Below are 11,299 nucleotides of genomic sequence, written 5' to 3' on the forward strand. Positions count from 1 at the left end.
TCCCATCTACCAAGCTGAAGAGGAGAGTGAGGAAGACTGTGAACTCCCCGCAGAATTGGTCAGATTACTGAAGCAGGAGGAAAGGGTCATCCAACCTCATCAGGAGGAGTTGGAGATTGTTAATCTGGGTACCGAGGACGCCAGAAGAGAGATCAAGATCGGGGCTGCTTTAGAGGACTCTGTCAAGAGGAGGCTGATTGAGATGCTGAGAGAATATGTGGAGATATTCGCCTGGTCATATCAAGATATGCCTGGTTTGGATACAGACATTGTGGTGCATCGACTACCTCTCAAAGAAGATTGTCCGTCAGTCAAGCAGAAGCTTCGGAGAACGAGTCCTGATATGGCTGTCAAGATCAAGGAAGAGGTTCAGAAGCAGTGGGATGCGGGTTTTCTGGCTGTTACCAGTTATCCTCCGTGGGTGGCCAACATCGTTCCCGTGCCGAAGAAGGACGGCAAAGTCAGAATGTGTGTCGATTACCGGGATTTGAATAGAGCGAGTCCGAAAGACGATTTCCCATTACCTCACATTGATGTATTGGTTGATAATACGGCTCAATCCTCGGTTTTCTCTTTCATGGACGGTTTCTCTGGATACAATCAGATTAAGATGGCGTCAGAAGACATGGAAAAGACGACATTCATTACACCTTGGGGCACGTTCTGCTATAAGGTAATGCCATTTGGGCTGAAGAATGTCGGTGCTACCTATCAGAGGACTATGACGACTCTCTTTCATGACATGATGCACAAAGAGATTGAAGTGTACGTGGATGATATGATTGCGAAGTCGCAGACAGAAGAGGAGCACCTAGTTAATTTGCAGAAGTTGTTTGACCGGCTGAGAAAGTTCAAACTGAGGCTGAATCCAAACAAGTGTACGTTTGGGGTGCGATCTAGGAAGCTGTTAGGCTTCATTGTCAGTGAGAAAGGGATTGAGGTTGATCCAGCGAAAGTCAAAGCTATTCAAGAGATGCCTGAACCGAAAACTGAAAAGCAAGTTCGTGGGTTTTTAGGGAGATTGAACTACATTGCAAGGTTCATATCTCACCTAACTGCCACGTGTGAACCAATTTTCAAATTGCTGAGAAAAGATCAAGCAATCAGGTGGAATGATGACTGTCAAAGAGCTTTTGACAAGATAAAGGAGTATTTACAGAAACCTCCAATCCTGATACCTCCGGTACCAGGGAGACCACTGATAATGTACCTATCAGTGCATGAGAACTCGATGGGGTGTGTATTGGGACAGCATGACGAGTCTGGTCGAAAAGAGCATGCCATATACTACCTTAGCAAAAAGTTTACCGACTGTGAAACAAGATATTCACTGCTCGAGAAAACTTGTTGTGCTTTGGCCTGGGCTGCTCGCCGACTGAGGCAGTATATGTTGAACCATACTACCTTGTTGATTTCTAAGATGGATCCAGTGAAATACATCTTTGAGAAGCCGACTCTCACCGGGCGTGTTGCTCGATGGCAGATGATTTTAACAGAATATGATATCCAGTATACATCGCAGAAGGCCATCAAAGGTAGTATTCTGTCTGACTACCTCGCCGAGCAACCGATTGATGATTATCAGCCGATGATGTTTGAATTCCCCGATGAAGACATCATGTATCTTAAGATGAAAGATTGCGAAGAGCCTCTTGTCGAGGAAGGATCAGATCCTGATGACAAGTGGACACTGATGTTTGAAGGGGCTGTGAATATGAATGGCAACGGTGTTGGGGCAGTATTGATTAATCTCAAAGGTGCACATATACCCTTTTCTGCTAGATTGACTTTTGACGTCACCAACAACGAAGCTGAGTATGAGGCTTGTATCATGGGGATAGAAGAAGCCATCGACCTGAGAATCAAGACTCTTGACATCTATGGAGATTCCGCTTTAGTGATCAACCAGGTCAATGGAGATTGGAATACTAACCAGCCGCATCTGATTCCTTATAGAGATTACACCAGAAGAATACTGACGTTCTTCAAGAAGGTGAAGCTGTATCATGTCCCTCGGGATGAGAATCAGATGGCTGATGCCTTGGCTACTTTATCTTCTATGATCAAAGTTCATTGGTGGAATCATGTGCCACATGTCGCGGTGAATCGACTCGAGAGGCCTGCGTATGTGTTTGCAGCCGAGTCTGTTGTGATTAGTGAGAAACCGTGGTACTATGACATCAAGAATTTCCTCAAGAGCCAGGAGTATCCTGAAGGTGCGTCGAAGAATGACAAGAAAACCCTGAGAAGGCTAGCTGGAAGCTTTTATTTGAATCAGGATGATGTGCTGTATAAGAGAAACTTTGACATGGTCTTGCTCAGATGCGTGGATAGACACGAAGCAAACATGTTGATGCAAGAAGTGCATGAAGGTTCGTTTGGTACCCATGCTGATGGTCATGCAATGTCCAAGAAACTGTTGAGAGCCGGTTATTACTGGATGACTATGGAATCCGATTATTTCAAGTACGCTCGGAAGTGCCATAAATGTCAAATCTATGCTGATAAGGTGCATGTACCACCAAGCCCTCTGAATGTCATGAATTCTCCTTGGCCGTTCGCAATGTGGGGCATTGATATGATTGGGAAGATTGAACCTACTGCTTCTAATGGACATCGCTTCATCTTGGTCGCGATTGATTACTTCACCAAGTGGGTGGAAGCAGCTTCCTATGCTAATGTTACAAAACAAGTGGTTGCCCGGTTCATTAAGAAAGAAATCATCTGTCGTTATGGAGTTCCTGAGCGAATCATCACTGACAATGGTTCGAATCTCAATAACAAGATGATGAAAGAGCTTTGCAAAGATTTCAAGATTGAACATCACAATTCTTCTCCTTACAGACCAAAAATGAATGGTGCCGTAGAGGCGGCAAACAAGAATATCAAGAAGATTGTGCAGAAGATGGTCGTTACGTACAAGGATTGGCATGAGATGCTGCCTTTCGCTTTGCATGGGTACCGTACCTCAGTACGTACGTCGACCGGGGCAACCCCTTTCTCCCTTGTGTATGGTATGGAAGCGGTTCTACCTGTTGAAGTGGAGATCCCTTCTCTGAGGGTTTTGTTAGATGTCAAGCTGGACGAAGCCGAGTGGATTCGAACAAGGTTTAACGAGTTGAGCCTTATCGAAGAGAGACGGTTAGCAGCTGTATGCCATGGGCAGTTATATCAGAGAAGGATGAAGAGAGCCTTTGATCAGAAAGTGCGTCCTCGAAGCTATCAAACTGGTGATCTAGTTTTGAAGAGGATCCTTCCTCCCGGTACAGATAACAGGGGCAAGTGGACTCCTAATTATGAAGGTCCATATGTTGTGAAGAAGGTTTTCTCCGGTGGAGCCTTGATGCTTACAACTATGGATGGTGAAGATTTCCCATCCCTTGTTAACTCAGATGTAGTCAAAAAATACTTCGCATAAATTGACCCGCTGGACAAAAAGAATAAAAGAGTCCAGGCAAAAAAGGGCATCCCGGCGAACCAAAAAACAGAAAGAAAAAGGTTCGGGCAAAAATTAGGGATAAAAATGAAAAGAGTTTGTACACCCGGTAAGTCGAAAACCCGCAAGGGCGGCTTAGGCAAGAATGGGTATCCCGGTGGATTGAAAACCCAAAAGGGCGATCCAGGCAAAAGAGGGATTAGAGCGAAGACTACAGTCTGAGTTATCTGTACTTCATATCGCTTCATCGTCTGCCATCTCGAAAGATGTGATCGGTCCAGTCATTCTTCTCAGAACGCAAGGAAGTTGGGAGGAAAGCTGATGATCTGTGAGTTATAACAGAGTTGGGAAATAGTGGATGCCGTGTTCACATTGCCATTAGGATAGTTTATTTTCCTTTTGTGCGCAATTACCTCTTTCTAGGAATTGCTTCCCGATGTATTCGCCTTTTCAGGCTATTGTCAATCAATAAAAGTCGTTATTCAGATAAATAGCTCTCTTGTTTTTATTTTATTGTTTTGTTTGCAAAAACGTCCGAATTTTTGATAAACATTGCATATAAAAACATGAAGGCTGAATAATAACTTGCAGAAAGATAAAACATTTGAAAATCATTTTGAATGTTGAGGACACTTGAGCGTATCTTGTCCATGTATCCCCTGGGGCATTTGTTGTGCTATTTTGCAAGTCGGCATCTATGAGGACGTTTCCCCAGCAGATATTTCCCCAAGCCAGTATGGAAGCTATCAGAGCTATGTTCCCCTGCAGAGGTGTCTGTGGATAGTGCCTTTTATTCCCCAGCAGATCTACGGATTGCCTTTCCTCAGCAGGTCTGTATGTGCCATTTTCCCCAGTTGTTGAGTTCCCAGCTGAGCTCGAAGATTGATTATCCCCACTGAGTTAGAAGGATGTTGTATCCCCGGCGGAGGTGTCAGTTGAGATGATTCCCCAGCAGTCGGGTTTGAAGTATCACCATCCCTAACGTGGTTGTGAGTGCCTGTCCCCAGCAGGGTTGTGGATGTCTCTCCCCAGCACAGAGTTTGATATGTTACTTTCCCCACCAGAGTACGCATTTCCTCAGCAGAGTGGTGTGTTATCTCCAACAGAGTTGCTTTCCATAGCAGATCTCCCGAGCAGAGATTGAAATTCTAGTTATCATACTTTGGATGTCACACTGGTTATTATGACATCCAATTCTGCACAGACAGGGATTATGCAGAACTTAACAGTAAGTGCAGTAAATAACACAAGTAATTGTTCACCCAGTTCAGTCCAACATGACCTACATCTGGGGGCTACCAAGCCAGGGAGGAAATCCACTATTAGTAGTATCAATTCAAAGCTAAACTCACCCGTTTACAACTTATCACTTAATCCCTACCCAATGCAATTTCAATCTTAACCTAAGATCAGAGTTCCTACTCACTCCCCCTCAATCACCTCAGTGATTACTATCTTTAAACAATATTAAAGACAAGTTGAAGTCACACTTCAAACAACTCTTGATTGTGCTTCACAGCTTTAATCAAGATACACAACACTCACGCTTAAAAGCTTTGAGTGACACAACACTTACAACTCAATGAACACCCTATGCCAAAGCTATAATGACTTGGCTTACAAGATACGTCTAATACAAGACTCACAAAAATACAGCAGTGAAGTATGATGGACACACAAAATCTTCACGCCTCAAAATCCCTGAAACTGAATGAAGGAACGCCTTCCTTTTATATTGCAGTATCCTAGGCTTTTGCACCTGTATTCTCCTGAATTTAAGGTCACACAAGTTCCCATAAATTCAACATTTAGGTTACTAACAAATAGGCTATTTGTTAGGTTCATTGAATGTAGATTGGTTGTTGATTTCCTGGTTTTTCTCTAAGCTGTTGACTTCCTGAAGAATAGCCTGAGAAAAAGCTGAAACAGAAAACTGAACAACCTACAATATAGCATATGCTGTCAGGCATGAATGTCACGACATTCAGCTTGACATCAAGGTCCATATGCTGAGTCTGTTTTTCCAGAAAACAGACTGTACAATTTTGCTGACCTGTACATGATCAAAATGACCATACTACAGTGAAAGCTTACATTAATAAATGTCAAAGTGTCCAACTTAACATTTACACAATTGGCCTTAAGTTAGTTCTGTTATTCTTTTGAAGAACAAACTAAGTTACATGCTGAAGTATAGCAGAACACCACTCTGTCTAATCTTCAGCAGCTGCTGTCAATGATGAATGTCATAACATCCAGTTTGACATTCATTCAGTAGGCCTTATGCCAGGTCTGGTCTTTCCTTGATAACCAGACTGGAAATAAATACTAAGTTCTAACAGAACACCTGCTGTTCTATTCCTTAGTATCGGTTGACAGGTATGAATGTCACAGCATCCAGTTTGACATTCAATAAATCCTGTGTTAGCTAGTCCTGCAGTAACTACAATGTAGTCACACATACATGTCATGACATCAGTCAAGACATTAGTACCCATCTAGTGTTTTACCATATAATGCAGCCAATTAAACACCTACAAACTCCCCCTTTGGCAATTTTTTGGCTAAAACACTTTGATCCCCATAACAGAGTTCATAGCAGCGGAATCACACACCTAGCAGGAAATAATACTAGCTAATACACTCAGAGTGGCAGCACACTCACACACATGGAAGTTAAATAAAAACTTCACACACATTTGCTGCAGGGGAGGAATCTGTCGTCCTGAGAGTCTGTTGTAGAGACCCATGAGTGTCTGTTGTAGAGACACCCACTCTGTTCAGGGGTTACTCCCCCTTTTTGTCAAAAATGTTGCTAAAGCCAACAACATAACCAGAGAATAACGACAGAGTTACAGACTTGGTTTTACTTCACAGTTTCAACCAAGTTACCATCCACTTGATCTTGCTTCACAGCTTTGATCAAGTAATCACCCACTTTTGCTTTACAGTAGGTACCACCATATCAGATGCCATGATGTTGTTTCTGACATCCAGAACCACTCCTGCATGAACAGTATCCTTGAACTCCTGCAGATACATTGGCCTTCTCACAGTAGGGTGTCTCCTTACCCTCCTCTAACCACCCTTGTTGCAGGTAGCATAGCTATGATCTGGTGACCAATCATAGCCTAGTACAAATTGTTTAATAGGCAGAGATATCAAACAATTTATCCCAAACATCAGTGGTTGCTATAAGGTCTCAGAGAGACATATTCCCAGTTTGCTCCTTAAGTTTTCAAACTGAGCAGCATCCAGAGCCTTTGTAAATATGTCAGCCAGTTGAAGCTCCGTGGCTACATGTTCCAAAGTGATCACCTTGTCTTCCACCAGATCTCTGATGAAGTGGTGCCTAATGTCAATATGTTTGGTCCTGCTGTGTTGGATGGGATTCTTGGAGATATTGATGGAACTGAGATTATCACAGAACAATGTCATGACATTTTGAGTGACATTGTACTCAGTGAGCATCTGTTTCATCCAAACCAGTTGGGAACAACTGCTTCCAGCTGCTATGTATTTAGCCTCTACAGTGGACAGAGAGACACAGTTCTGCTTCTTGCTGAACCAAGATATGAGGTTGTCTCCTAAGAAGAAGCATCCACCTGATGTGCTTTTTCTGTCATCAGCACTCCCAGCCCAGTCTGCATCACAATACCCAGATAGGACAGGCTCAGACCCATGTGAGTACAGCATCCCATAGTCACATGTCCCATTGATGTACTTGAGAATCCGTTTGACTTGATTCAAGTGGCTCACCTTAGGCTCTGCTTGATATCTGGCACACACTCCAACTGCATAAGAAATGTCAGGTCTACTTGCAGTTAGGTACAACAGGCTACCTATCATGCTTCTATACAGGCATTGATCAACACTAGGCCCTCCATCATCTTTGGTTAACTTCAGATGAGTGGGAGCAGGAGTCCTCTTGTGCCTAGCATTATCCATACCAAACTTCTTAACTATGTTCTTGGCATACTTGCTTTGGGAGAGAAACATAGAGTCCTCCATTTGGTTTACTTGCATTCCAAGGAAATAGGTCAGTTCTCCCACTAGACTCATTTCAAACTCAGACTGCATCTGGTGAACAAATTTTTGAACCATTTGTTCTGACATTCCACCAAAGACGATATCATCAACATAGATTTGAGCTATCATGATTTTGCCTTCTTCATCCTTCACAAACAAGGTTTTATCTATGCCACCCTTTCTGTATCCATTTGAGGTCAGAAATTCGGTTAACCTTTCATACCATGCTCTAGGTGCTTGTTTCAACCCATACAAGGCTTTCCTCAACTTGTATACATGCTCAGGTTGGTTAGGATCACAGAACCCTTTAGGTTGTTCCACATAGACTTCTTCATTCAGGTAGCCATTCAAGAATGCACTCTTCACATCCATTTGGAATAGCTTAAACTTCAGGATGCATGCTACCCCCAACAGCAATCTGATGGACTCAAGTCTAGCCACAAGAGCAAATGTCTCATCAAAATCTACCCCTTCTACTTGAGTGTATCCTTGAGCTACTAGTCTTGCTTTATTCCTAGTAATTACTCCTTTCTCATCAGATTTGTTTTTGTAGATCCACTTGGTACCAATGATGTTGGTCCCTTCAGGTCTTGGAACTAGCTCCCAGACTTCATTCCTTTTGAACTGCTCAAGTTCCTCTTGCATGGCAGTGATCCAGTATTCATCAGTCAGGGCTTCCTTCACATTCTTTGGTTCAACCTTGGATACAAAGCAGGAATTTGAGTTTATTCCTCTTGACCTGGTAGTTACACCACTGGTGGGATCCCCTATGATAAGATCCTTAGGGTGGTCTTTCTGAATTCTGATAGATGGCACTTTGGTGGTTGCATCTACTTCACATTCAGGAGGAGGTTCCTGTACTTCTTCAGACTTGACTGGACTGTCAGTTGAACTGTCAAGGAATGTTTCAACATCCTCCATGACATCGGTTCCTTCCTCTTTATCATCCACAATGATATTTATGGATTCCATCAGGACATTGGTCCTGTAGTTGAACACTCTGTAGGCTCTGCTGTTTGTGGAGTATCCCAAAAATATACCTTCATCACTTTTAGGATCTAGCTTCCTTCTCTGTTCACGATCTGTGAGAATGTAGCATTTACTTCCAAAGATATGAAAGTACTTCACAGTGGGTTTTCTGCCTTTCCATATTTCATATAGAGTGGAGGAGGTTCCTTTTCTCAAGGTGACTCTGTTGTGAACATAGCATGCGGTGTTCATTGCTTCAGCCCAGAAGTGCATGGGGAGCTTCTTTGCATGAATCATTGCTCTGGCAGATTCTTGAATAGTTCTATTTTTTCTTTCAACTATTCCATTCTGCTGAGGAGTTATAGGTGAGGAGAACTCATGACTTATTCCTTCAGACGAGCAAAACTCATCAAACTTGGAATTCTTGAACTCCGTACCATGATCACTTTTAATCCGGACCACACAACTGTCCTTTTCCCTTTGAAGTCTTATGCACAGGTCTTTGAAGACATCAAATGTATCTGACTTCTCCCTGATGAAGCTTATCCACGTGTATCTGGAATGGTCATCCACCACCACGTATGCATATTTCTTCCCACCAAGACTTTCAACCTGCATAGGTCCCATTAGGTCCATGTGCAACAGTTCCAGAACTCTAGAGGTTGTGGGATGTCCCAGCTTTGGATGTGACATCTTGGTTTGCTTGCCCACTTGGCATTCTCCACAGACTCTTCCTTCATCAATCAGGAGCTTTGGAATTCCTCTGACAACTTCCTTGGATATTATCTTCTTCATTCCCCGTAAGTGGAGATGTCCAAGACGTCTATGCCACAGCTTCACCTCTTGTTCTTCCTTGGCTGAGGAGCACATGGTGGAAAAGTTAGAGACTTGAGGTTCCCACAGATAACAGTTATCTTTGGACCTGGTTCCTCTCATAGCTTCCTGATTGTCACCATTTGTCACAATGCATAGCTCCTTAGTAAACTGAACATGGAACCCTTGATCACACAGCTGGCTTATGCTGATGAGGTTTGCAGTTAGTCCTCTTACTAACAGCACATTATTCAGTTTTGGAACTCCAGAGCAGTCCAGCTTACCCACACCTTTTATTTTTCCTTTGGCACCATCACTAAAGGTCACATAGCTGGTAGTGTGAGGTTGAATATCTACCAGTAGATTTTCCATACCAGTCATATGTCTTGAGCATCCACTGTCAAAGTACCAGCCTTCTCTGGAAGAAGCCCTTAGAGCAGTGTGTGCTATCCTAGCATACCATTGTTGCTTCTTGATGGGAACATAGCGCTTATATGGTTTATGCTTAGGCCTGACATGCGAGACTTGGTTAGGGAAACCATGAATCCAGTAGCAGAAGGCTTTTATATGACCAAGTCTACCACAGTGGTGACACCTCCACTTCTGGTATTTCCTCTTCTGATGATCATTCATCCTAGTTCCTCGATGTTGAGACATTGGCTTTGACTTCCGCTTGAACTTCTGAACTTTAGCCTTTGGGCGTTCGTGTTCAGCTGAGGATCTTTTCCCAAATCCTAGGCCATATTTGGTTCCAGACTGCTGTCCCACCTTTAGAATCTCTTCCAAGGTGTCAGTTCCCTTATTCATCATTCTGATGGATTTAGTCATCTGATTCAGCTTGGAGGTCAGCAGGGTTATCTCACCATTTAGACCCTTTATGACAGACAGTTGCATCTGTCTCTCATCTTCCAGTTCCTTGATGAGTTTCTTTTGCTTTTCTCCTTGTGCACGCACTTCTGCACTGGTGGAACACAACTTCTTATAGGCTGCAGCAAGTTCATCAAAGGTCAGTTCATCTGCACTTGAGTCATCTTCAGAGGCACAAACACTGGTTAGTGCAGTGACATGTTTGGTTGATTCTCCTTCAGATTCACTTTCAGAGTCTCCTTCAGACCATGTGATAGCTAGCCCCTTATTTTGCAATTTGAGGTAAGTAGGGCATTCAGCTCTGACGTGTCCATACCCTTCACAACCATGACACTGGATTCCCTTGCCGTGATTGAACTTCTCATCAGAAGTTGATCTTTTCTTAATGTCAGACGGGATGTTCTTGACATTGGGTCTACCTCTTTGATCAATCTTCTTCACGAACTTGTTGAACTGTCTCCCAAGCATGGCTAAGGCTTCTGATATACTTTCATCACCTCCAGTATATCCTGCTTCTGACTCCTCTTCAGCATTAGATACAAAAGCTATGCTTTTGTTCTTCTTTTCAGCATACTCACCCAAGCCCATTTCAAAGGTTTGGAGGGAACCAATGAGTTCATCTACCTTCATGTTGCAGATGTCCTGCGCCTCCTCTATGGCTGTGACCTTCATAGCAAATCTCTTAGGCAAGGACCTGAGAATCTTTCTTACAAGTTTCTCTTCAGCCATTTTCTCACCTAGTCCACCAGAGGTGTTTGCAATTTCAAGAATATTCATGTGAAAGTCATGAATAGTCTCATCCTCTTTCATCCTCAGATTTTCAAACTTGGTGGTCAGCATCTGAAGTTTGGGAATCTTCACCTTGGACGTACCTTCATGAGTTACCTTGAGGGTATCCCAAACTTCCTTAGCTAGTTCACAGTGGTGTACCAGCCTGAAGATGTTCTTGCTGATTCCATTGAACAATGCATTCAAGGCCTTGGAATTTCCAAGAGCTAATGCCTCTTGCTCCTTGTCCCACTCTTCTTCAGGAATCTGCACACTGACTCCATCTTCACCTGTCCTCATTGGATGTTCCCATCCTTTGTTGACAGCTCTCCAGACTTTGCTGTCTAGAGACCTTAAGAAGGCTATCATACGAGGCTTCCAGTCATCATAATTAGATCCATCCAACATGGGTGGTCT

The sequence above is a fragment of the Lathyrus oleraceus genome, chromosome 5 (assembly GCF_024323335.1).
Source record: "Lathyrus oleraceus cultivar Zhongwan6 chromosome 5, CAAS_Psat_ZW6_1.0, whole genome shotgun sequence".
Lineage (NCBI taxonomy): Eukaryota > Viridiplantae > Streptophyta > Magnoliopsida > Fabales > Fabaceae > Lathyrus > Lathyrus oleraceus.